Consider the following 25,167-nt stretch of genomic DNA (forward strand, 5'->3'; position numbering starts at 1 on the left):
AACAATACTGTGAAATCACCATCCATCTCCAGAATTTTTCACGTGAAACTCTGCATCCATTAATCAATAACCTCCCCTTCTCTCATCCCACCCACCACCATTCTACCATTGTCTCTATGCACTTGACTACTTCAGGTACCTCTTCAGAGGAATCATACAATATTTTGTTCCTTTGTGACCATCTTCTCTCACTCAACATAAGGTTCACCCATGTTGTAGCAGGTGTATTTCCTTCCATTTTAAGGCTGAATAACATTTCATCATGCATATGCCACACTGTTTATCCATTTATGCTGTGATGGGTACTTCTATTACTTCCACCTTTTGGCTGTCGTGAGTAAAGTTGCTATGAACATCGGTGGGTGGCTATCTCCAAAACCCTGCTCACAATTCTTCTGAGTATATACCCAAAGTGGAATTACTAGATTATATGGTAATTCTGTTTAATTTTTTAAGGAATCACAACTGTTTTCCACAGCATCTGACCACTGTATCCCCACAAGCCATGCAGAGTTCTATTTGTATCAACACTTTTTTCTGTTGTCGTCGTTGTTGTTGTTTTTTTTAATATAACAGCCACCCAAATGTTTGTGAGGTGGTATCTGCTGGTGGTTTTGATTAACGTTTGCTTAAGGGTTCCCGATACAGAGTATCTTTTCAGGTACTTAATTGCCATCAGCTTATCTTCTTTAGAGAAATATCTATTCAAGTCCTTTACCCATTTTTGAATTAAACTTTTTGGTATTGTTATTGAGTTAGTCCACTCTGTAAAAATCATGATTTAGGAGATGATTTCCCTCCTCTTTCCCTCCATTTTAAGCACGATGGACTTAAAATAGTACACTGGAGCAGAGATATTTTTCAACTCCTGTTATGGAGTGAACTGTTTCTCCCAGAAAGATATGTTGACATCCAACCCCCAGCACTTATAAATGTCAACTATTTTTTGGAAAGAAGAGCTTCACTGATGTAACCAAGTTAAGATAAGGTCATCAGGGTGGGCCCTCATCCAGTATGACTCTAGTCCTTATAGAAAGAGAGGAAACAGAATAAAATACTATGGGAAGACAGGGACACACCCAGAAGATGACAGCGTGAAGGCAGGGCAGAGACTGGGGTCAGGCTGACAAGCCAATGAACAAGCAAAGTTACCCAGAGCAAAGACGAGAGTAGGGGTGCCTGGGTGGCTCAGTCGGTTAAGCGGTTGCCTTCAGCTCAGGTCACGATCTCTGGGTCTTGGTATCCAGCCCTGGTCAAGCTCAGCAGGGAGTCCGCTTGTCCTTCTCCCTCTGCCTGCACATTCTCTGTCTCAAGCTCTTTCTCACTCTCCCTCTATCTCCTGTGCTCTCTCGTGCTCTCTCCCCCTCTGTCTCGTGATCTCTCTCTCAATCTCGTGCCCTCTGTCTTGTGCTCTCTCTCTCTCTTCCACGCACATGCTCTCTCCCTCTCTCTCATGCGCTCTCTCAAATAAATAAAATCTTTAAAAAACAAAGAGCAAGGAAGAAGCAAAGCAGCATTCTCTGCTAAAAGTTTCAGAGGAGCTCGACCCTGTTGACACCTTGATCTTGGACTTCCAGTCTTCAGAACTGTGAGAATAGATCTCTGTTGTTTTAGGCCACCCATTTCATGGTGCTTTGTTACAAACTAGCACAACTCCGTTCATGGAAAATCAGTGCATTGTTCAAGTCCTTTTATGAATTGGTTGTTTAGAATTCAGAACACAGTTTCTATTATTTAAAAAAAATACACTTAAGCAATTGTTTGGGCCCCAGAGAGCCTATACATACATTTTAACCATAATGGAACATAACTATTGCCCAGGAGTACTATTTCCCCCAGAATTACGGGAACTCCAACCAGCACCGTACATGAGGCCCTGAAGGTCAGAAACCACGTCTCCCTGGCGGCAGCCACAGGCCCTGGTCAATCCCTTCTCCTCCAATGGGCTGAGTGGAGATGGTCGTCCCTCTTCACCTGCCCCCTCTGAGTCATTTCTTGCTCTGGGTTGCCCAGTTGGTGAGAGGATCTCCATCCCTGCTCCCCTTACCCACACCTGCACCTGAGCTGTATAGGTAGTGACAAGAGAGATTAGATTCCCTCCAGATTCCCTGACTTTCTCTCACCACTTGTAAAGACAGCAAAAGTTTAAAAAGTCCTTCACTTCAGAGATCAACATCAGTGGGGGAAAAAAAATGAGGTGAAAATCTGGCATAAATTCCTAAGTATCTCTTCCTTGGGAGATGCCTAAATGAGTAGCAACTCATAGCTCCAATGCTTAGCACTATTAGAAATTAATAGAAAGATTTACCTTTTTTATTATAAATAGAATGCTAGTTTGGATCCTTAAATGCTAGGGAGGTGAAGATCTCAAAGCACGAACACTTGCCCTCTTCCCCGCCAGGACAGGCGCAGCACAAAACCCACCAGCAACTTTAGCAGTTTAATGCAAATGCCCAGGGGTCTTGGCTGGGAGCCCTGCTCATACCCACGGTCAGCTGGAGAGTCTGGCTGATGGAGTCTTCACTTCAACAAAAACTTCCACCATCTCCACACACTGGGAAAGGACCAGAGCCAAGTGCCCACTCACTCAAAGCCCCTGCCAAGCAGAGACACACATGACTCATGCTCACCATTCACCACAGCACGCCCCCAGGGCAACAGTCAATCTCAGCAAGGTTGGGAAGCGCCATCTTACAGCTTGCCCAGCAGTGGCAGAACTGGAAATATTTGTGCCAAGCATTAAGGTAGTGTAAGAATTTACTTCCACGACAGGTGGGAAAATCAGGAATGGGCAATCTCACTAAAATGAATTCAGGAGTTTTGGTAGGGGGAGATCGCCTGCCCGACGACCACAGACGCTACAGGAAGGGACGTACTTGACCTTGCATGTGTGTACTACTCTACTACGCCAGCCAGAGGAAGAGTGGCCTTCCCCATTCCCAGGGCAATAGGTCAGCCAAGGTGAAGCCACCACACTTTGAATGCCGTTTCCTCCAGTGGACTTTCAGTCAGATCTTAACAGCCTTTCCAATGGACCCCCTTTCTCCTTAAGAAAGTGTGCCTCTTTTGTTTCCCAGACTTGCCTACAGTTTTGACACGGCTTGTTTCTGCTGGATTGCGATGCTCCTTTATTCCCAAATAGACCCAACTTTTGCTGGTAAAATAACTGGCAGTTTTACTTCTAAGGTTAACATGGGTTGATCAATATTCAGTATTTGGCACATCGTACCAAAATAGGATCTTCACTAAAATCTGCCCTGAGTGACACTATAGTTCCTCTGTCCCAATGATACCACTTCAGTGGAGATCACTTATTAAGGATTCACAGCCTTTAGGGAAGAAAAAGGAAAAAAAGATAAAAAATAACTGAAGGCTTCTGTCTGTCACCAGTATCTGACTCCTTTCAAAATGTAAGGTGACAGTAGTGACCAGTAATTGTGGCAGAGACTGGCTGGCCACCAAAACCCATTTCTTTTTTTTTTTAAGATTTTATTTATTTATTTGACAGACAGAGATCACAAGTAGGCAAAGAGGCAGGCAGAGAGAGAGGAAGGGAAGCAGGCTCCCAGCTGAGCAGAGAGCCCAACGTGGGGCTTGATCCCAGGACCCTGGGATCATGACCTGGGCCAAAGGCAGAGGCTTTAACCCACTGAGCCACCCAGGTGCCCCTAAAACCCATTTCTTTATTTTCTTCCTGGCACACGGACAACATTTTCCTACCTCTCTTGCAGGTAGACGCCATGAATTCTAGCCAACAAAATGTAAGCAGACATTGTCCATATCCCTTCTAGGCCTGGACCATAAAACTCACATATGATCCTCCCTAGGTGTTCCCTCCTTAAGTAGCTTGACACAGATGAACCAAGTGGAACCACAGGATCGAAGAAGCCTAATTCCCTCAATCACTGCTTGGAAGATTATTGTCCACCAGTCAGAATTACCAATTCTGGGGGCACCTGGGTGGCTGTCAGTTAAGTATCTGCCTTCAGCTCAGGCCATGATTCCACTGTCCTGGAATCGAGCCGTGCATGGGGCTTCCTGCTTCTCCTTCTCCCTGCTGCTCTGCCTGCTTTTGCTCTTGCTCGCTCTCTGCCAAATAAATTAAATTAAATTAAATTTAAAAAAAAAAAGAATTACCAAGTTGGACTCCAAGAGAACAAGAATTAAATTAGTATTTGAGCCTATTTTTAAAGGGGTTTTTTTTGGGGGGGGGAGGGACAGGGGGGTGAAGCAAGTTATAGTCTTAAATATACCATAACTACTTTGAAAGAAAGGAGTAATCATTAAGAACGCCATCATTTTAGTCATCTCTTGTTTTGGCAAAACAAGATTCTCTAAAAAGCACTTCCTAAATATGAGAAAACCACAAGATCTACAAATCCTTGTGGATACAAACCGAGTAGCTCATTCCATTTGCCCCCTCCTCTTATACTGATAAGATTCAGACATACAGGGGCGCCTGGGTGGCTCAGTGGGTTAAAGCCTCTGTCTTCAGCTCAGGTCATGATCTCAGGGTCCTGGGATCGAGCCCCACATCGGGCTCTCTCCTCAGCAGGAAGCCTGCTTCCCCCTCTCTCTGCCTGCCTCTCTGCCTACTTGTGATCTCTCTCTGTCAAATAAATAAATAAAATCTTAAAAAAAAAATATTCAGACATACAAGCCAGGAATATCTAAAGATAAGGAAAAAGGTAATTTCTATGTACTTGCATTGGTATGAAAGAAAATTATACCCAAAGAGAAATCACAATGCCTCTCCTACACATTGAAAAACCTCCTTGTTCCTTTCGTTTTTCCTTCAATCGTCTTAAATTTGCTAATTCCAAGAAATCTTCATATGTTCATCTAGTCCAAGGGTTGGCAAACTATTTTCAGGAAGGGCCCAACAGTAGGTCTGTCGGACTTTATGCTCCATACAGTCTCCGTGGCATTTACTCAATTCAGGTGTTGTAGGAAAAAACAGCCTCAGACTATTAGTGAGTGAATGAGCATGGGCATGTCCCCATTAACAACTTAAAAAAAAAAAAACCCAAAAACAAAACAAAACACAGGCTGCGTGCCAGAATTGGCCCTCAGGCCACAGTATGCTGACCTTTGCTCTAGTCCTTTCTCTAATGCATTAGCTTGAGCAATCGCTCAAGCTATACTCTCCTGGAGCTGGTATAGCTCCATGGTACTATACCCCCATGGAAGAATATATTGTTTATTTCATTCTCATTTTTTGACTCAGCAAAGCAGCAAGGTTAATTAGTGCAAAAACAGTGTAATCTCAACTCTCTGGGTACAGTCAATTAATATTTATCTTGAATAAGATACCCAGTCATAAAACCAGATACCCAGATACCATGAGACTCCTAAATTACCTGGTAACAAACATGAAAAATATCACTAAAAATTGGTTCCTGGTTTTCACGAATCCTCCCCTGTCAATTCGCAAAAGTTACTATATGATAGCTTTATCATATAGTATAAGTGAAGAAATACTTGTGAAAAAAAGCCTAATTCTGACTTCAAAGGCAGTATGAGAACAGCTGACACTAGGCACCATTTTAGTCAATTTATTCAACAAGTTTGGTATAGCTGGTCAGGACTATAAAACTGACAGCACATTTCATTAGCAAAACAAAATTTCTTTTTTTTAAACGATTTTATTTGTTTGTCAGAGAAAGAGAGAAAGAGAACATAAGCAGGGGGAGCGGCAGGCAGAGGGAGAAGCAGACTCCCCAAGGAGCAGGGAGCCCAATGCGGCACTCCATCCCAGGACCCTGGGTCTGGGACCTGAGCAGAAGGCAGACGCTTAACTTACTGATCCACCCAGGTGTCCCAGCAAAAGCAAATCTCACCAGTATCTGCAACTTTAAGGACAAGATCAGAAACTTGGCAACTGATGAGTGATTCGTGTCCCCAGAGTACCACACACAAGTACATCCAGCACGCAACTAACCCCCTTCCTGGATTAGACACGGAAGAAATGTGAAAATGTATCAATCCCACTCATCCGCAGGCCACAAACAGGCCCCATTCCTCCATTCAGCTCCTTCCTGCAGTTACAGCCTTCCTTGGGCTCCTGTGCCCCTCCTGTGCCTCTAATCCTACAGCAGCCACCACTAGGTGCTAACCTATGATGCATTCCGCCCTTCTTCCCTGCTGACCAAAAACCTGAGTTCATACAGGTGTCCGTTGTGGCCATGTAATGTAGGGAAAGATGCCACCCAGCTCAGAGGTACACTGTGACTGCTAAGTCATTTATGGAGGTCCTGATACCCCACGGGGTCCAGGAAAATCAAAGACCTGGGTCCTTAGGATTTATTCTGTTTGCAAGAAGATGTTTTAATACTTCAGTTTAGAATTTCAGTAGGTATAAATTTAACAATAAAAATCAAAACAGACTTCCACTTCCGTTCTAAGTTTCCACAAGTTCTTTTCATTTAAAACTCACTAACGGCTCTGGAGGATTCAAATGCCAAATTTAACCTTGAGTATGATGGTAGTTTAGTGAGTGCAACGCAGAGTCATACAAAAGTGATACAGAAAATTATGATAAAATGTTATGAACAAAAGAGCACTTCCAAAATGTTTCATTCTGTAACTAAAAATGGAGAGCAGTATCTTTCCCTATACTTCCTAGACCAGGAAGGTCATCTTTCCACTTCTTTCCACAACGTTAAAATATGCTGCCAGCATCCTTAGACTTCCTAATTTGAAGTCATTATCACAAATCTAAATATTTGATTTCTTGAATAGGAAAAAAACGAAGAAACAGAAAGCATTCAATAGTATAGGACACTTCAATCACAAACCTCAATATTGGAAAGCGGGCAGGATTTACAGAGAGGTCAAACAAGGTCACAGAGAACACACCACAGGATGCAAGGCAGAACACCCTGCACAACCCCAGAAAGATCCAGGAATTGGACACATGAATAACAGAAGGTGGAGAGATTGCCTGGAATTCTCTGTAAGGATCCACTGGACATACCCTCCCCACCCCACCCCCCAGCCCCTGGTACCTACCAATTCCCTGCACATTTGGACAACTACCCCCACTCAGTAAACAGCTATATAATCGTAGAAGAAATGGATTAGACATCCCAAATTTAGAGCTACTAGATCTAGGGGAGGCTGAGGGTAAGGCACGGGGGTGCATATAGGGAATTGTAATGAAATTCTTCTGCAGACTGAATCATGGCACTACCAGCCTACTTCCAGTGCTCCACTCCACAATAAGGTTATAATCAGGCTAATAGCCCGTAGGCAAAATAGGAGAGGATTATTCTCAGCAAAACTTAAACTGAGTCCAGAGAACTCACTCTTGAAAAGGAAGCCAAGCATCAACGTAACATTTGAGGACATTCTTTGATATGAAAGAAAACAAGAAAAAAAATTCTCAGAGAAAATTGGGGCAGGCAAGGAGGAAAATTACTATCTTGAAAAAATTTATCATATTCATGCAAAAACAGGATGTTTCAAGTAATATAAACAGAGAATACGAATGCTCAAAAATTAACATGAAAGCTGTAATTAAAATTTTTCAGAAGACCTATTTTAAAAATTTAAACAAAAGATACCCAAAGAGTACAAAGAGTACTTTTTTTTTTTAATTAAGGCTTCATCCAAGAGATCCAGCATTCAACTGATACTGTTAATCAAATGAGGAAAAAAATATTTCATGCTAAGAAATAATCAAAGAAGTAATACAAGAGTTCTTCCTGGAGCTGAAGGACAAGGTCTCCAAAATAAAGAGGTGCACTGTTTGTTCTACACAATAAATGAACAAGATCTGACCACAGAGTTTCACTGTGATATTTTAGAACAGCTGGATTATAACTACTAATAGCAGCCAATATGCAACTCATGCACAGAAAGATTTTCCAAGTGCTCTACGTAGGTAGGAAGTGACCAAGCCAAGCAGTATGCCCTTGTACTCGTCTTTTAACGACTACGCTGAAAAACATTCCAGAGGCCAGGAAGGAAGAAGAAAAGGACATACAGAAGCCCAGATATCAGAATGACAGACTTTGCTACAATCCTGAAAGCTAGAAGACAATGAAGCATTATCTTCAAATTTCTGAAAGAAAAGGGTTTTCAGACTGGAATTCCAATCCCACCAAACCATACACCAGATAGGAATGTTGATAAAGGGATTTTTAGGCAAAGAAAGCCTCAGTCTTACCTCTTACATGCTTTCTCAGGAATTTAAGAGTGAAAGCCACCAGAATGAGGAATTAAGCCAGGTCTGAGTGTCATCCAGGAAACAGGAATTAAACTAGGTACGAGAGTCATCCAAGAGGACAAAGGAAAAAGGATGCCCCGGCAACACCTGGTTGACCCTGTGTCCTACACCTGGATGGCAAATAGCCTGTATGGCAGCAGGAAGTCAGAGGTCCAATAAGGATGTCTCCGGGAACAACACAGAACTAGTACACACTGGAAAGTTCTAACAGCTGAAAAACAGAACGGAGAGGAATCTGAGGGTGCTTTTGGAGGTTGTCAACTATTTCTGCCGGATAGTCCAAGAGAAAAAACAGGGCCAAAAAAAAAAAAAATTAAAATAGGGGCGCCTGGGTGGCTCAGTGGGTTAAAGCCTCTGCCTTCAGCTCAGGTCATGATCCCAGGGTCCTGGGATCGAGCCCCGCATCGGGCTCTCTGCTCAGCAGGGAGCCTGCTTCCTCCTCTCTCTCTGCCTGCCTCTCTGCCTACTTGTGATCTGTCTCTGCAAAAGAAATGAATAAAATCTTTAAAAAAAAAAAAAATTAAAATAGTATACTACTTGGGTCACAGAGACAATATTTACAGTCCTATTTTGTTTAAAAGATGGAAGTAAATAAAATTAGTGGAGAGGAAAAGTGACAGCCTCTGAAAGTAAAAGGTGGGCTGTTCTTTTTTATAACCGTTCCTGCACCACTCGTCTTAACTCTGACCATAGGTCACAAACTGAACAATTAGGTAAAAGGAGTATTTCAAACCTTTACAATCTATCTTGTTTCCTCCTTCCATAGAGAATCAGCTTTCCAAATCAGGCTGTTCTCTTAGTTCCTCCTAAATCCTAAATAGCTTAGTTGTTCTTGGTCTGAACCTTAGGAAAAGCCAAGAGAGAACACCAACTGGGCTCCAGGAAGAAAATACAAACTTGAGTTTCAGGTAACCATTTTCTGAACCTGAAGTGAGTCACTTCTTCTGCTACTGCTCAATCCAGGAATCCTGGTTGCTACTGGAACCTGTTCATTTTGAGCCAGTATTCATGCTTCAACATTTTTCTGCTGCTAATTCTAGCTACTTTAGGGGATGCCTATGGACCATCAGGTCCAATGTCAAATACTGCTCTGAATATATGCCAAAGCTAAGAGGCTGTCTTATAGAAACATCCCAGTAACAAACATTCCAGTGTGGAAACATCTATTTCAGAAGTGATGAAATACAGTAATTTATTAACACAAAACTGAACACTTCAAAGTCACTGAGGCTAGAGGAAGCCTTAAAAACTGTCCATGGACTCTGAACCCTAATCCAACATTAAATCCTCTTAGACCATCATCAGCCAAATCGCTGACAACTGTGGAGAATGTACCATGTTTCTAGGCAGTTCCTACTTCCCCAGTCTAGACACTCCCTGCCCAAAGTCATAGAGCATACGATAGTATGCTGAGATTCAAAGTCTAGACCCAGGAGACCAAACCTCAGCTGGAGTGGCAGAAGACCAAACTTTATTTCTGTCTCATGCAGAAGTCTGCATAGGTTGTCTAGGATTAAGTGACCCAGCTGTCAGAAACCCCAGCTCTACCTTTCTCATTCCTCTGCTGTGCATGACCTCAACCTATGGCCCAAAATAGCACCCTCTGCATTTTGCTGAGAAATGGACATCGATACAGGCTACACATACTCCACTCAAGAGTCTATCAACATAAAAGAGAGGGGAAAAACAGGGTTTGAGAGGCAAATGGCCATCTCTGCCACACTCACCATAGACCCAACGTTCTCCTCCACAGATCACGGCTCTTCAATGAAAAGAGAATGGGTTTGTACTTAGATCTCCAGGATTACCTATTTATACTTTAGTAGAGGTTTTCTAGAAACCAGGATGTCTTCGACTCAGATCTATATTCTGAAAGGACTTGGATAGATATAGGGGAGAAGAGGGTCTTTTCATAATTTAGCCGCAGATGCACTAGTTATGACAACTATGGTGGTGGGCTTATAGACCTTAAGGAAAGCTCATGGATCACTGTGAACCATTTTGAAATTTAGTTTGTTTTCATAAAGATCATCAATCAACCTCATTTTTTTAAAGATTTTATCTGAGAGACAGACACACAGAGTGAGAGAGAACATGAGTGAGGTGAGGGGCAGAGGGAGAAGTAGACTCTATGCTGAGAAATGGCATCTGATGTAGGGTTAGGGTTAGTAGGACTCGATCCCAGGACTTCATGATCTCAGCTGAATACAGATGCTTAACCGCCTGAGCTACCCAGGAGCCCTCATCAAGCTTGTTTTAAGTCTGGTTTTACTTAGCAATGAAAAAAAACTCCTTGAATGGTTCACATCTTACATGTGATTAATGGCAGTTGTGCATTTGGATCTTGGACCAAAGTTTGTATTCAGTCAAAAACTGTGCACTGTTCAAATTACAAAATGAATACAACCAGGGTAACTGTTTGAAACATGTGTTTGATGTCTACCACGTGCCAGAGCACACGGAGCACACAGGCCAGGGCTGTTGTAGACTGGACTGGGAACACTTGTGTTTGCAACAAGGTGAGTGCCTCACTGGAGAAAAATCCATATACAACAGAGGTAACCAACACACCATGTTTGACAGGAGACTCACATGTGCCAAATGAAGTCAGGGGAATAACAACTAGAGGTGGAAAGGCCGGTAATTCCATCAGAAGAAATCGTACAGGCTCTGAAATGACCACACTGACTGGAAAGAGTAAGAAGCTCCAAGTGGTCATGGGAGGGACCCAGAGCAGCAGTTGGGTAAGCTCAAGGTTCTGCCTTCTATTCTGGGAACAGCATGAGTCTGCCAATGCTCTTAAAATGGATACGAACACTTGGCTTGGCTGAATGAAGTGTGAAAGATGTCCCAAGGAGGAAAGACCAAGGGCAGGAAATTGCTGGGATGGATCTGAACACAGTGGTGGGAGGAGACGCGATGCCAGACAAAGCCGGAAGGCTCACCTCTGTGCTTTCTGCACGGAGCAGCAGAAAGCTTGGCAGACACTCAGTGCCCAACACACGAGTGTTAAATAAAACATTATTTCAAAAGACTGTTCCACTTATGTTAATATTTTAAGAAGGAAACTACAACATACAGCACGGGAAAGCTGCATAAATAATCACATGTTAGGTAGATACAAAAGGTAATTTACACTAAAAGCTTAATTCCAAGAGATTTCCATGCTTTTTTCTTTAGTTTGTTTCAACTAAAAGGTGCCAAAAGGTTTTTGTTTTCCCACTCCGAGCAATGATAAAGGAAAAGTTCAAAGAACAAATAAAAGTTCTAGGTTAAAATTAATATTAAGCTTAGAGACAAATACTATTTAGTTTAGTCACCCAAGGAAAAGTAATTTACTTCTTTCTATAACACCCAGACTTAAGGGTTTTTAAGTGAAAATACTACTATCTACGAACTCTATCAGAGAAACTTTATGCCGTGGTAAAACAATTAAAACTAACTCAAAAATTTATCATTCTCTTTCCTCATCCACCCTCAAAAGCACATGAGGTTTTATTTAAAGTATCTTTAAGGCCCTGCATTTTGCTAAATTAGAACATTTTTGTAGGAACAATCAAATGTTCCCAAGTATCCTAAAAGTAGATACAAGCCCCTTACCTCCAAAAACAAAAAAACAAAACAGAAAGAAAATCACCCCAGTTACAAGACCACCAGTAGGTAACAAGGAATGGTGGTAAAATGGAGGGCATACCAAAGTACTCAAAACCGATATCAAACACTCCAGAAAAAAAGAATCCAAGGGAAAATAACTATTTTTACACTAGTAAAGATTAAACAATTAACTGATATTCTGTTTAAGTCTTGTGGGTAAATAAAGTTTATTTTAAGCCAATGGTCACATTTTTATGAAAACTGGCATTTGAAAACAGGCTTACTCTGTTAACCATGTAGTACAGTCTTAGATAATTCCCACTATACAATTGGAAGCCTTTCAGGGCCACAGAGAGCTTGAGGCCCCTAGCTGATTATGACAAAGATACCACCACGGAAGAAAAGTACCTAACTAGAGTCCACCTTCAAGAATCAACACAAAACCAATTCACTAACCTACTGAGGCTCAAGAATTCTGATTCCTGGACTTTATTATTCCCAGGTTTTCTGGCTTCAGAATTTCCTAAAACCTCAAAACCACCATGTGGAGGACCCCACACATTCACAAACTCTTCAAACCACATTCCTGCACGCTTAGTCATTTCACGAAGTAAAATGTTCCAGCATTTGCCTTTACAAATAACGGTTTCAGGACATCCTATATTCTTTAAACATGTCACAAGACAGCATCAGTAACAAAGTTGCATTCCCCCAATCCTCCTATTTTGTTGTTAAGATACTGTGAAAGGTAAATTCCCAAGTTAAACATACTTAAAGCATTTTCAAAATTCAAGAAGTTCTAAGTTTCCTTCTACCCCTCCTTCCCTTCTGCCTCATTCACTTATTCTTTATTCTTACACTTGATCCTCTCCCTCTGCCTCAGAGTTAAAACCCAAAAAACTTACCATCTCGATATTTCAGATGACAGTACACCAAAGTACCTATCATTTCCTACCACGCTCCCTGCTACTGCAGACGTAACCATAAAATGACTGTAGTCTGTTTTAACATATAAACTTTTTTACATGTTGCTTAGAGTTTTGGTATTTGACAACATAAGCACAAAACACAGCACACCACACGTAACTCTCTTCCTCTTCAAAAAATCCTCTCTAAATAATAGGTAAGAATGTACTCACATTTGTTTCATAGTAATCTTTGCATTTTTACATATTCTAGAATTTACCCTAAAGTAGGGATGTTTTAATATCACAAAATCTAAGGAGATGAAAAGTATGTAAGCTTTTAAAAGTAGCTTTTTTTTTTTTTAATTATCACTTCTAAAAGTTAACTATGGAGTTTTGGCTTAATTTAAATGCCTTAATTCAGTTATATCAAGGTAACTTACCTACATTCTTGAGAATATCAAAATGAATAGCTGTGAAATTAAGAGAGGTCTTATTCCAGTTTTTTGTCCCCAAAAAAATGGTTTGTGGTTGTACATAAAAAACTGTCTTTATAGAACAGAAACTGCAAACAGACGAAAAGAAATCCAAACACCAGACCATTCAATGAATCTTCGCAGGAGATCATGGTTATTCAAAGACCAGCTGGGTCCTGCAGCAGCAATAAAGCTGAGTGTAATCCCCACCACCCCACCCCCCTGCCCAAACTGAAGAATTTTCCTTGGACTCTTTGCCAACAAAACATCACAGATTTGTCTGAAGCCTAAAGGGGAAAACTTGCACACAGATGTTTCTTGGTTATATTGTACATTACTTACAGTGAGACTGAAAACAAAACAAAAACACAAAGTTCTGTACAGCAAGCAACTTACTGGTCTATTCAGAGCATTTCTGCAAATAGGAGAGATTTTTGCTTTTCAGATTAAATCAGCAATCACCATTGTTGGGTGACTGCTTCTTAATTAAAGAACCCAGAATATTCCAGGGACTTGTATAAAAAAAAAAAAAAAGTTGAAGGAAACATCTTAAGTATGTATCTGTATCAAAATAGTAATTCAGATTTAAGATATCATCTTTATTAATCTACATACAATTTGATTTCTCAATTTCTTAGTGTAGGAATATTACTGCCTATACTAAAAAAATCTGACGATTTTCATAGCCTTTACACACAGGAAACTGAGTGCTCACAGATTATCAAACGATTTATGTATAAGGGTCTATGTACAAATAAATTTGCTTCATAATTATTTAAATATTTATCATCATCTTGGGAATCTTCTCTAAATACCAAAATAGTAAAAATACTTATGTTCCAATAGAGCAAAGCCCATTCTTTACAGATTGTAGTTTTTGGATCAACATTTCTTTCATAGAAACTGAAATCGGAAGATTTAGAAGTCCTTTAATCGGCATCTTGGACCAGTGTAATTGCATTAGGAGTACTGGGGTCACTGAACCTGGGACTTTTCCCAATTGTCAATACAGGCCTAAAATGAATGCCTTTTAAATCCCAACAACGGGTTGTCCCACACAGACACCTGAACTGTTTGCCCACAAGTCTTGCAGGCAGGCGGTCTGCATAGGAGGTCAAACACTCCAGCCGTGAGATCCAGCGGCAAACCTGTACTTGCCCGAGCAGGCACTTTGACCCACGCCCCACACCACAGCCCCTGCAAGAACGTGTCCTCTTCCAGCCCCATGCACGTCACACATGACCCTGAGCTCTACTGCTGGGGCATGCAGTCCCAGTGGAGAAGCAGGGGAGGCCCAAAGCTCATTGGGAAATATATTCTAACTCAAAATTCATTTTCCTAGAGCAATTGTCTTGTTAATGATGACATCAGTTCTCTGGAAATAAAACACTACTTTGGTTAACAAAAATCCCTTTACAATTCTCCTGGAAACAGGGCCCAGTCATGGAAGGGGTCTACCACGGATGGTGGAGGTCTCTCCCAGTGCTCAGGGCATCAGAGTTCATTCTACCCAACTTTATTCTGTGAAAAACATGGTGGTCTAGGGAGTCAGGTAGGACTTCTAATAGTGACCCTGTGGCCTGACTCTAGGGGTCATCGCTCACACCCCAGCAGTACCACTGACATGGAAGGGGATGCTAACAGTGCCCTTAGAATCCTGAAGTAGAACAGCCCCGAGGACTTGCAAGTTCATACAGCTGCTTGCAGTCAGAACCAGGATCTCTCAACTCTATTTTCAGGGGCTCTTTAGTGGTGCATTTGGGATAGAAGCAAATTTTTATCCTCTTTAACCCTATGCATTCAACTATCTTGAGGGAAATGGCATTGAGTTGCAGTGGAATCCTGCAGTGAGAACATCAAAGATACCAAAAGCAAAAGCTGCACAAACTAGAGACAAACCTACAGAAAACTTGTTAAAAACAAAACAAAGCAAAACACCAAAGACATCCTGCACCGATGCAACATATTAAATAGTCTGCGTCCCAAAGCTATCAATGAAAACAAGAGTCAGTATTTACTTGCATTACCCAAGCCCGAATCCCTCTTGCTCTTTATCTTCCACTAACTACACCACAACGGAGATAAAGGGATTCATAACTGTGACTGCCCTGTGTGTCCACTGAGACAAAATCATCTGGTCCGAGGCCAGCTTCATCTGCTTTAATGTCATACGAGGGAAGCACTGTGGCCACCATCGCTGATGCCAATTATGATAAGGAGCCAGGACGTTCAGTCCTCTCCTGGGTCTCAAGACAGATCACATTTTTCTACAGAGAGAACGTACACCCTAAACCAAACACCCTATGTTTCACATTTTTAAACCGGGTATCTCTTGATGATACAGATGTTCTAGGCATGAGAACACTGGATTACTCAACGGAGCAAAGAACCAGAGGAGTGTTCTCAATTCCTAAAACTGCTCAACCGCTTGCCAATCATCACAAATAATCAAAGGGATAGGAGAAAGGGGCAAAAAAAAAAAAAAAAAAAAATCAACACAGGTCTTTAAAAAAGTAGTGACATGAGAATTATGTGATGATTCTATGACAAGACTGCTTAATCCATGATAGAGAATCAAAAGGAGATTCAATCTCCTCCAAAAATACATGCCTATGAAACACAAACTACCTACTAGAAACCAAATCATTCTTCCAGTTCCCTAGGCATGTGCAACACACATGCAGAATGTTCCCTCCTACTTGATTTGCAAAGTTAACTTGGGTTGAGAAACTCATCTGTTTATTCCCTGACATGTCAGTGAAGACACAAGAGAACAAAGTTGCACAATGAAACATACAGAAAGACTAGAAATCCTCCCAAAAGCAAAAATAATAATGAATTGAACATCACTGGAAATTAACATCTCTGAACCCAACTTTTAAAACGTTTTAGGACGCCAGAGAACACCAAGTCCCATTGCAACACGGGGGTAGGGGTGGGGGATGGAGGAGGGAAGGATCCGCAAGAGCTCAGCCTGCTCCACCTACCGCAGAAGCCGGGAAGGGACGTGCCCTCAATACTCCAGAAGCAAGTCAGATGCAAGCCCCGTGCTTGCATCAGTGGCGATTCAGTACAAAGGGAAACTTAGGTAAGATGCTGCACTTTGATGTAGCACAAACACACAGCAGGGCCTCTGAGGAAAAACCCTCACGTCACCCTCATCACTTCGTGTCAACCAGCATTCAGACACTCTACCCACATCTATGTGTATGAACAGCATGATTTCCAAGATGGAAGCTTAGGCACCAAGCACGCCATAGGTGAGTGGAATTCAGATGTAAATCTGCTCATTCCAAAGCCCATGGTCTGACCAACTCCACAGCCCTGGCAACTACGTATCCTCCTTCAACCCCAGGCAACCCATCACACCCCCTTGTGCCATACTGCTGGGACAGGAAGTCCCCAACCTACGAGCACGGTATTCTTCAAAACTCATTTGGAATTTTTTTTTAAAGATTTTGTTTATTTGAGAGACAGATCACAACTAGGCAGAGAAGCAGGCAGAGAGAGAGGAGGAAGCAGACTCCCTGCTGAGCAGAGAGCCCGAGAGCGGGGGCTTGATCCTAGGACCCTGGGATCATGACCTGAGCCGAAGGCAGAGGCTTTAACCCACTTAGCTACCCAGGCACCCCTGGAAATTTATTCTAACTCAAAATTCATTTTCCTAGAGAAATGCTATTAATGATGATTAGGTTCCTAGGCTGGGCCCCAAACTAAAGCCCATTTAATCTACAATGTAAGAAAGATGACCCCCCCCCCCCCAGCACTTAGGGTATATATAAAGACCAAGAAGCAGGACACCAATTAGGGCACTGTGTCAATGGGGAAAAAACATGGTCGGGAAGACAATGATAGAAGCTGCGCTGCTGCCTGACTCTCTGGCTGCCATCGACTTCAGTCTCAGGAGTTAGAAGACAGTAGAGGAAGAGGGTGGGAAAAAATGGGAGAAAGTTCTCTGCCTTTCTAAAATATAAACGGATAAAAGAGGAAGGAGTTTCATTCCCCACCCTGCCTCTTCCTCTCCCTCCCTTTACAATCCCAAAGGAGACATAAGGCTTCAGACCTTCCTCACTCCAGTCAGAAAGGTGGAGTGGCCTGCCTGGTCCACGTGCATGGCAGCACACAGACAACTTGAAAACATTAAGAGCAAAATTTTTCTTCAAAATATAAAATCTGTCAGGGGCACCTGGGTCGGTTAAGTGTCCAGCTCTTGGTTTCAGTACAAACCTGATCTTAGGGTTGTGAGATTGAGCCCCATGTCGGGCTCCACACTCAGTGGGGAACCCACGTGGGATTTTTCCTCCACCTCTGCCCCTCCCCGACACTTGCATGCACTCATGCTCTCTCAAATAAATCTATCCTTTAAAAAACAAAACAATGGGGCACCTGGGTGGCTCAGGTGATGATCTCAGGGTCCTGGGATTGAGCCCTGCATCGGGGCTCTCTGCTCAGCGGGGAGCCTGCTTCCTCCCTCTCTCTCTGCCTGCCTCTCCACCTACTTGTGATCTCTGTCTGTCAAGTAAGTAAATAAAATCTTTAAAAAAAAAAAAAACTGTCACTTTTTAACATCTTTCACTGAAACAAACTTTCCTCCCCACTCAACCCAACTTTCTTAATACACCCATAAGAAAGCTAATATATAGGACTATGAAGTGAAACCAAGGAATAAAAAACTTAATTCAAAACATTAACACCATGTGAAAAAGGACTTGAAAAGATCTCTCTCCAGGGTGCCTGGGTGGCTCAGTTGGTTAGGTATCTGCCTTCAGCACAAGTCATGATCCTGGGGTCCTGGGATCGAGTCCTGCATCGGGCTCCCTGCTCCCACTTCTCCCTCTGTGTGCCCCCTCCCCCTTTGTGCTCTCTCTTGCTCTGCTCTTTCAAATTAATAAATAAAATCTTTTTTAAAACAGAACATTTTTCCTAAGAATGAGTACAAATGTCCAATAAGTGCATGAAAAGATGCTCAACATCAAAAGTCTTCTGGGAAACGCAAATCCAAAAGCATGAGATACCATTTCACACCCATTAGCATGGCTATTATCAAAATGTTAGTGGGGATGTGAAGAAACTGGAACTCTCTCAAATTCATAGTCAGAATGTAAAATGATGCAGCAGCTATGGAAAACGATCTGGTGGCTCTTCAAAAAGTTAAATATAGAACTACCACACGACCCTGTGTTCCACTCTGAGGTATATACCAAAAGGACCAAAAGCGGGGGCTTGAACAGGTATGTGTATACCCACGGTATACAAATTCGTAAGAACCACAAGACTGAAGCAATCCAAGTGTCCATCAAAAGATGAGTAGTGGGGGTGCCTGGGTGGCTCAGTGGGTTAAAGCCTCTACCTTTGGCTCAGGTCATGATCCCGGGGTCCTTGGATCGAGCCCCACATCGGGCTCTCTGCTCGGCGGGGAGAGCCTGCTTCCCCCTCTCTCTCTCTGCCTGTCTCTCTGCCTACTTGTGATCTCTGTCTCTCAAATAAATAAATAAAATGTTTAAAAAAAAAAAAAGAGTAGTGGGGCGCCTGGGTGGCTCAGTCATTAAGTGTCTGCCTTTGGCTCAAGTCATGGTCTTAGGGTCCTGGGATCAAGCCCTGCATCGGGCTCCCTGCTCAGTGGGAAGCCTGCTTCTCCCACTCCCACTCCCCCTGCTTGTGTTCCTTCTCTCGCTGTCTCTCGCTCTGTGTCAAATAAATAAATAAAATCTTTTTAAAAAAAAAGGCAATGAGTAAACAAAAAATGTGGTACATAAATACAATGGAATATTATTCAGCCATAAAAAGGAAATTCTGACTCATGGTACAAACAGATGAACGTTGAAAACAGGCTTAACGAAATAAACCAGACCAAAGCACAAATATGGTAGCAGTCCTTGTACCTGAGGTACCAAAATGGGCAAACTCATACAGCAGCAGCAGAGAGGTGACCAGGGCCTGGTGGGAAGGCTGAAAGGAAAATTAGCCTTTAATGAGTTCAAAGTTTCTGTTTGCATTGATGGAAAATTGTGGAACTAGATCATGGTGCTGGTTACACAACATTATGAATTTAGTTAATGCCACTGATCTGTATACTTAAAAATGGTTAAAATGGTAAGTTTTATGTTATGTGTATTTTACCACAAACAAATCAAAACCACAAACCAGAACAGCTAGAGCTAATAGCATAACTTCATTGCAACCTCAACTTTCCCAATCTAAAGAATTGGAGAAAAATACAGTATTATGTATCTTAGAATTTTGGGCTGCCTCGTCACTATCTGGTATCTCCAATATTAAACCCACAAATGGAAGGGTCTACCCTCCAGCATGCATCACCGTGTTGACTGCTGTGGCAATGACCCAGCTGCCAGGGAGAATCTCCTCTGAGTTAGACCATCACATACCAAAAAAATCTACTTATACATGTGAACAGATACCTTAACTTGGCAAGTTTCATTGTTAAAAATATTCCTTTAAATTCTCATTGTATCAACATGAAGTCACAAAATAAACGATTTCAGAGAAGGGTAAGATGATAGTAACCAGAGTACATTTGCTGACAAAGACTTTTGTTTTTTTAATTTCTTTTTATTATTTTCATTTATTATTATGTTCATTTAGCCAGCATATCCTTAGTTTTGTTTTTTTTTAAAGATTTTATTTATTTGACAGACAGAGATCATAGGTAGGCAGAGAGAGAGGAAGGGAAGCAGGCTCCCCACCGAGCAGAGAGCCCGACACAGGGCTGGATCCGCAGGGCTCGATCCCAGGACCCTGGGACCATGACCCAAGCCGAAGGCAGAGGCTTAACCTACTGAGCCACCCACGTGCCCCATATCCTTAGTTTTTGATGCAATGTTCAACACTGATCAGTTGCACACAACACCTGATGTCCATCACCACACGTGCCCTCCCCAGTACCCACCACCCGGTTACCCCTTTCTTCCACTCCCCCTCCCTTCTGTAACTCTCAGTTTGGTTCCTGAACCCAGAGTCTCTTCATGGACTGTCCCCCTCTCTGATTCCTTCCCATGCAGTTCTCCCTCCCTTCCCCTGTGGTCCTCTGTGCTTCTCCTTATGTTCCACAGGAGTTATTTAAAATTAAGAAGGGGGCACCAGAGGACCAGGGGGACCCATGGCGGGTAGTCACTGGGTGAGTCCTGCAGACTCCAGGTAAAGCAGCCTGGCCAGCCCAGGGGACACCAGGTAGGGCCTAAAACTCAGCACAAGACACATAACCCCACAATGTGTCACACAACTTAGGAACAGGTTTCTCGGCAAGTATTCCATAGTTAAATCATGGTACTGAGGTTCCTACGGAGCCCTTCAAACCCTGTAGCACCAGTATTGATATTATTGCCAAAGACCAACACAGCGACCTATATATGGGACATTTCCACTCTAGGACCACTTACTAAGAAACTCTTCCAGGATTAAGTAAATCTCAACTTGACCACATGGTTCCAAGAATAAGAGCTGTTTAATCAACTTCCCTGTATTTACAGAAGTCTCAGACACAGTGCTTAATATAAAGCAAGCATTCAATAAATGCTAATAAATCAGATTTTCTTAGCTATCCATTAAACATCACTCACAGGGGATGGATCAAAACCAAGAAGAGGTAAACTTTTTTTCTTGTGATGAAAACTTTTAAGATCTAGTCTCTAAGCAACTTTTAAACATGCAATACAGTATCATCAATTATAGTCACTATACTGTACATTACATGCCCAGGACTCAGCTTATACGAATACAAAATGTTTCATGAAGTTGTGTGTCACCCTTGGGAAGGCGCAACGCTAATCCTTCTCTGTATTTTTCCAATTTTAGTTTATGCGCTGTGGAAACAGGTACCTAAATGGTTTTTAGTATGTAAATAAAAATATAAAAAAATAGATACATGTCATACTCCCAACTCTCTCCTAAGACCATATTGTAATTACCCTTTTGAAAAGCAACTTGAAGAGTAATGCTTTCTGCGAATCTGGAAGGACAAAGCCATGAAGAAATACGGAGATCAGCGTTTACCTGGGAGTCAGGGGAGAAGGCTGAAAGGGACACAAAGAAACTACATGATAAAAAGTTCTATTTTTTTTTATTGTGGCTGACAACATATTTGCGGAAGTTCAATGAGCTACCCACCTAAAAAGGCAACTTTTGCTCTAAGTAAAGGATACCGAGCTCACTTAAAAAAGCCACTGAGAGGTGCCTGGGTGGCTCAGTGGGTTAAGCCTCTGCCTTTGGCTCTGGTCATGATCTCAGGGTTCTGGGATCAAGCCCCGCCTTGGGCTCTCTGCTCAGCAGGGAGGCTGCTTCCCCCTCTCTGTCTGACTCTGCCTACTTGTGATCTCTCTCTCTCTCTGTGAAATAAATAAAATCTTAAAAAAAAATTAAGACACTGAGCTGGGAAACCAAACCAAAGCTACTGAAGCACCAGTTTTCTAATACTGGATGACATTCATTCAAATTTATCAGGTGCCCACATATGTCCAGCACTCGGGTAGGTGTCACTACAGAGTGAACAAAATAAACAAAACAACTATACAAACAGAAATTGTATTCAGTGAAGAAAAGCACAGGCATTCCTGTTGCTATTATAGGATGAAGGTCTCTGAGAAGGTCACATACTTAGCTGAGACCTGAGGAATAAGGAACAGAGAAGAGGAAAATCGTGGCAAGATTTAAGATGTACTATTATATCAATAGTTAACAACTCAATAGCAACTCAACTGTTTAAATATATGAAGTGTGGTTATATTTTAATATTTTAATAGGATGTAGAATGGGGCTTCCTAAGTAAGCAAGTGAAGCTCTCAAAACAGCACTGTGGGAAGTGGCCAGGTTAAAAAAAAAAAAAAAAATTTGTGGAGGTGGGGGGCCCTCAGAGAATATTCTGTTTCCTCTATCTGAACTGATATTCCTCTATCTGCTGATATTTCAAAAATGATTAATAGAATGTACACAGTTCCCTGAAATGAGACTGCCTAAGGGTAATTAAATCTCATGTTTGGGGGTTTTCAAGTGATGTATTGTTCTTGTTTTTAATTTTGGCTGAATTTACCGTGGTTTTCTTAAGCTCATCAAGATTCTGAATGATCACTAAACACACATTTACTCTCCAAAAAGTGAACCCAAGTGTCCTCTGTCTGGTAAACAAAACTCTTCACACTATAGGGTTCGAGCTCCAAGACACCTCCTTCACTTGGCTTCAGAAGCACTCCCCTAGCTTTATTCTCAACTCACAGGAGGCTCCCTGGCAAATGCCTCTGCTGACTTCTCCAACCAACCTCCTAACAGTAGGAGTAACTCATGGCTCAAGCCCTAGTCCCCTCTCTTCCCACATGCACCATCTTGTTTTGAATATATTCTGATTGCAAGCCCCACGTGCATCTCATTGCTGGGATCTTTCCCCAAAGCCCCCGATCTGAAGATCAACTGTTAATTCACCATTTGCACTTGCATACCTAACAGGCATCTCAAACTTCCTGCATCTAGAATCACTCCAGACTTCTAGATTCACACGAATTCTTTCCTGCTCCACTGTTCCTTTCTCCCAATAAAAGATGCCTCTATGCACCCAAGCTGATCACGCCAAAAACCCAGCATCAGTCTTCATTACCCTCTCTTCCTCTCACCTCATTAACAATTAAAATAGGCACAGCCTTCAAAACATACTCCAAATGCAACTATTTCTCACCTTCACTATTACTCTAAGTCCAAGACACCCATCTCCCCCTCCTGAAAGAGTAAGTCATTAGCCCCTTGAGTCTTTACAATGGATTCTCCACAAAGCAATCAAGAGTTCTCTGCATTGTAACTCAGCTTGCTGGCGAATCCCCTCTCAAAACCCTCATGCTACAAAATCGACTCACTGACATAGAATAGTTAGTAACACATTACTTGCACCAAAGATAAAAAGAAATACCTTCAAAGTCAAGCAGGTCCTCCTGTTACCCTAACTCAAAAAATATTGTTTAGACTTAGTAATCAACACTCAGATTCAGTGAAAGAATCCCTTAAAAAAAAGAAAAAATACATCAATGACCATCTAGCCCTAAATCAATGTGTTCAAACAAAACACTCACCTCTTATCTCATCAGACCTCCAGTCACCCAGGAGGCTGGGAGGGAAAACAAAGCTCTTGGTCTTTTGGCCACAGGTATTTTAAATATCTGAAGTAATCTGGTTTCACCTTAAGAAGAAAAGGAGACTGGAAAATAAATACTAGGTTTTGAATCGGAAAAAGCTACCATTGGGAAAGACTGTCTAGCACTTTCTTCTAACCAATACGACTTCAACATAAAATGTGTACCAAATGCATCCAAAGTATTGTTGGTATGTTAACTAATCTTCCCAGAAACTTCAGTTTAAAATGTATAGGTCCACAACTGCATGAAATATAAAATGTCTAGAAGTATATATAATTGAGGAGGTAAAAGACCTGTACTCTGAAATAAGGATAAAAGAAACTGAAGTTGATACAAATAAATGGAAAGATATGCCATGCTTATGCTCGGAAGAATTAGTCTTGTTAAAATGTCTATACAACCCAAAGCAATCTACAGATTCAATGCAATACTTATCAAAATGCCAATAGCATTTTTTTCCCAGAACTAGAACAAATCATCCTAAAATTTTTAACTACAAAACAACCCAAATAGCCAGAGCAATCTTGCAAAGCTGAGGCATAATGTGCCCAGATTTCAAACTATACTACAAAGCTACAGTAATCAAAACAGCTTGGCATTATCTCTCTCTCTCTCTCTCTCTCTCTCTCACACTCACACACACACACACACACATAGAATAGTGGAACAGAATAAAGAGCCTAGAAATCAATGCACACTTGTATGGTTAATTCATCTATGACAAAAAAAGGCAAGAACGTACAAGGGGGGAAAAGTCTTTAAAATGATGCCGGGAAAACGAGACACCTGAAACTGGACCACGTTCTTACACCATACATAAAAATAAACTCAAAACATATTAAAAACCTAGACATAAGACCTGAAACTCTACAAATCCTAGAAGAAAACATATGCAGTAATTCTTTGATATCAGCCTTTGCAGTATGTTTTTTGTTGTTGTTGTTGTTTTGTTTTGTTTTTTGTTTTGTTTTGGATCTATCTCCTCAGACAAGGGCAACAGAAGCAAAAACAAGTAAGTGGAACCCCATCGAGTTAAAAAAAGCTTTTGCATAGCAAAAGAAGCCTTCAGTGAAATGAAAAGGCAATCTATTAAATAGCAAAAGATATATACAATGATAAAGCAAAAAAGGGATTAATATCCAAAATATATAAAGAACTACAACTCAGCACCAAAAGAGCAAAAAATCTGATTTAAAAAATGGGCAGAGAACCTGAATAGGTATTTTTCCAAAGAAGACAGGCAGACAGCCAATAGACACATGAAAAGATGCCCAACATCAATAATCATTTGGGAAAAGAATGAAACTGGACCACTTTCTTCCAGTTTTAAACTTCCAGTTATAAAAGAAGACATGGAATGCAATGTACAGGGAATACAGTTAATATCCCAACAACTTGTATAGTGACAGCTAGATTTATTGTGATCACTTTGATATATAAATGTTAAATCACTATTGTACACCTGAAACTAGTCGAATAACATCATCAACTACACTTAAATTTAAAAAAAATTGTTTAAATGACCTGTCACCTTCAAGGTTTCAAACAATGCTTCACTTTGTGTTCTCAGGCACTATAGGAAACAAGGCACATCACTGTTTCCATTCCTCAACAATCTGTGACCAACATTAAATACAAAACGTTTTCTTACAAATTAGAAACATCTAGAAATATATCCCACTAAGCCCAGCCCCATAAAAATAACCTCCCATATTTGTTTCTACTGCTTCTAAGGGTTTTTTTTTTTTTTTGAAAGTCAATCTTTAAAATGTTTATCTCTCCCTACAGAAGCCAGAAAGAAAACATTCCCTCTCCTTTACACTTTTCCCACC

At 41.5% G+C, this 25,167-nt stretch overlaps 1 protein-coding gene and 1 non-coding gene across 4 annotated transcripts in view; both read right to left on the bottom strand.

The window, feature by feature from the left end:
- Positions 1 to 25,167, bottom strand: part of MTUS1 (microtubule associated scaffold protein 1) — a 161,182-nt gene that overhangs the window by 120,320 nt on the left and 15,695 nt on the right. The window lies entirely within an intron of this gene.
- Positions 20,934 to 21,037, bottom strand: LOC116859570. The gene has a single exon (XR_004381191.1). It is a non-coding gene; the product is annotated as a U6 spliceosomal RNA (small nuclear RNA).

Source organism: Lontra canadensis, unplaced genomic scaffold (assembly GCF_010015895.1).
Source record: "Lontra canadensis isolate GAN:19392208 unplaced genomic scaffold, GSC_riverotter_1.0 scaffold159, whole genome shotgun sequence".
Lineage (NCBI taxonomy): Eukaryota > Metazoa > Chordata > Mammalia > Carnivora > Mustelidae > Lontra > Lontra canadensis.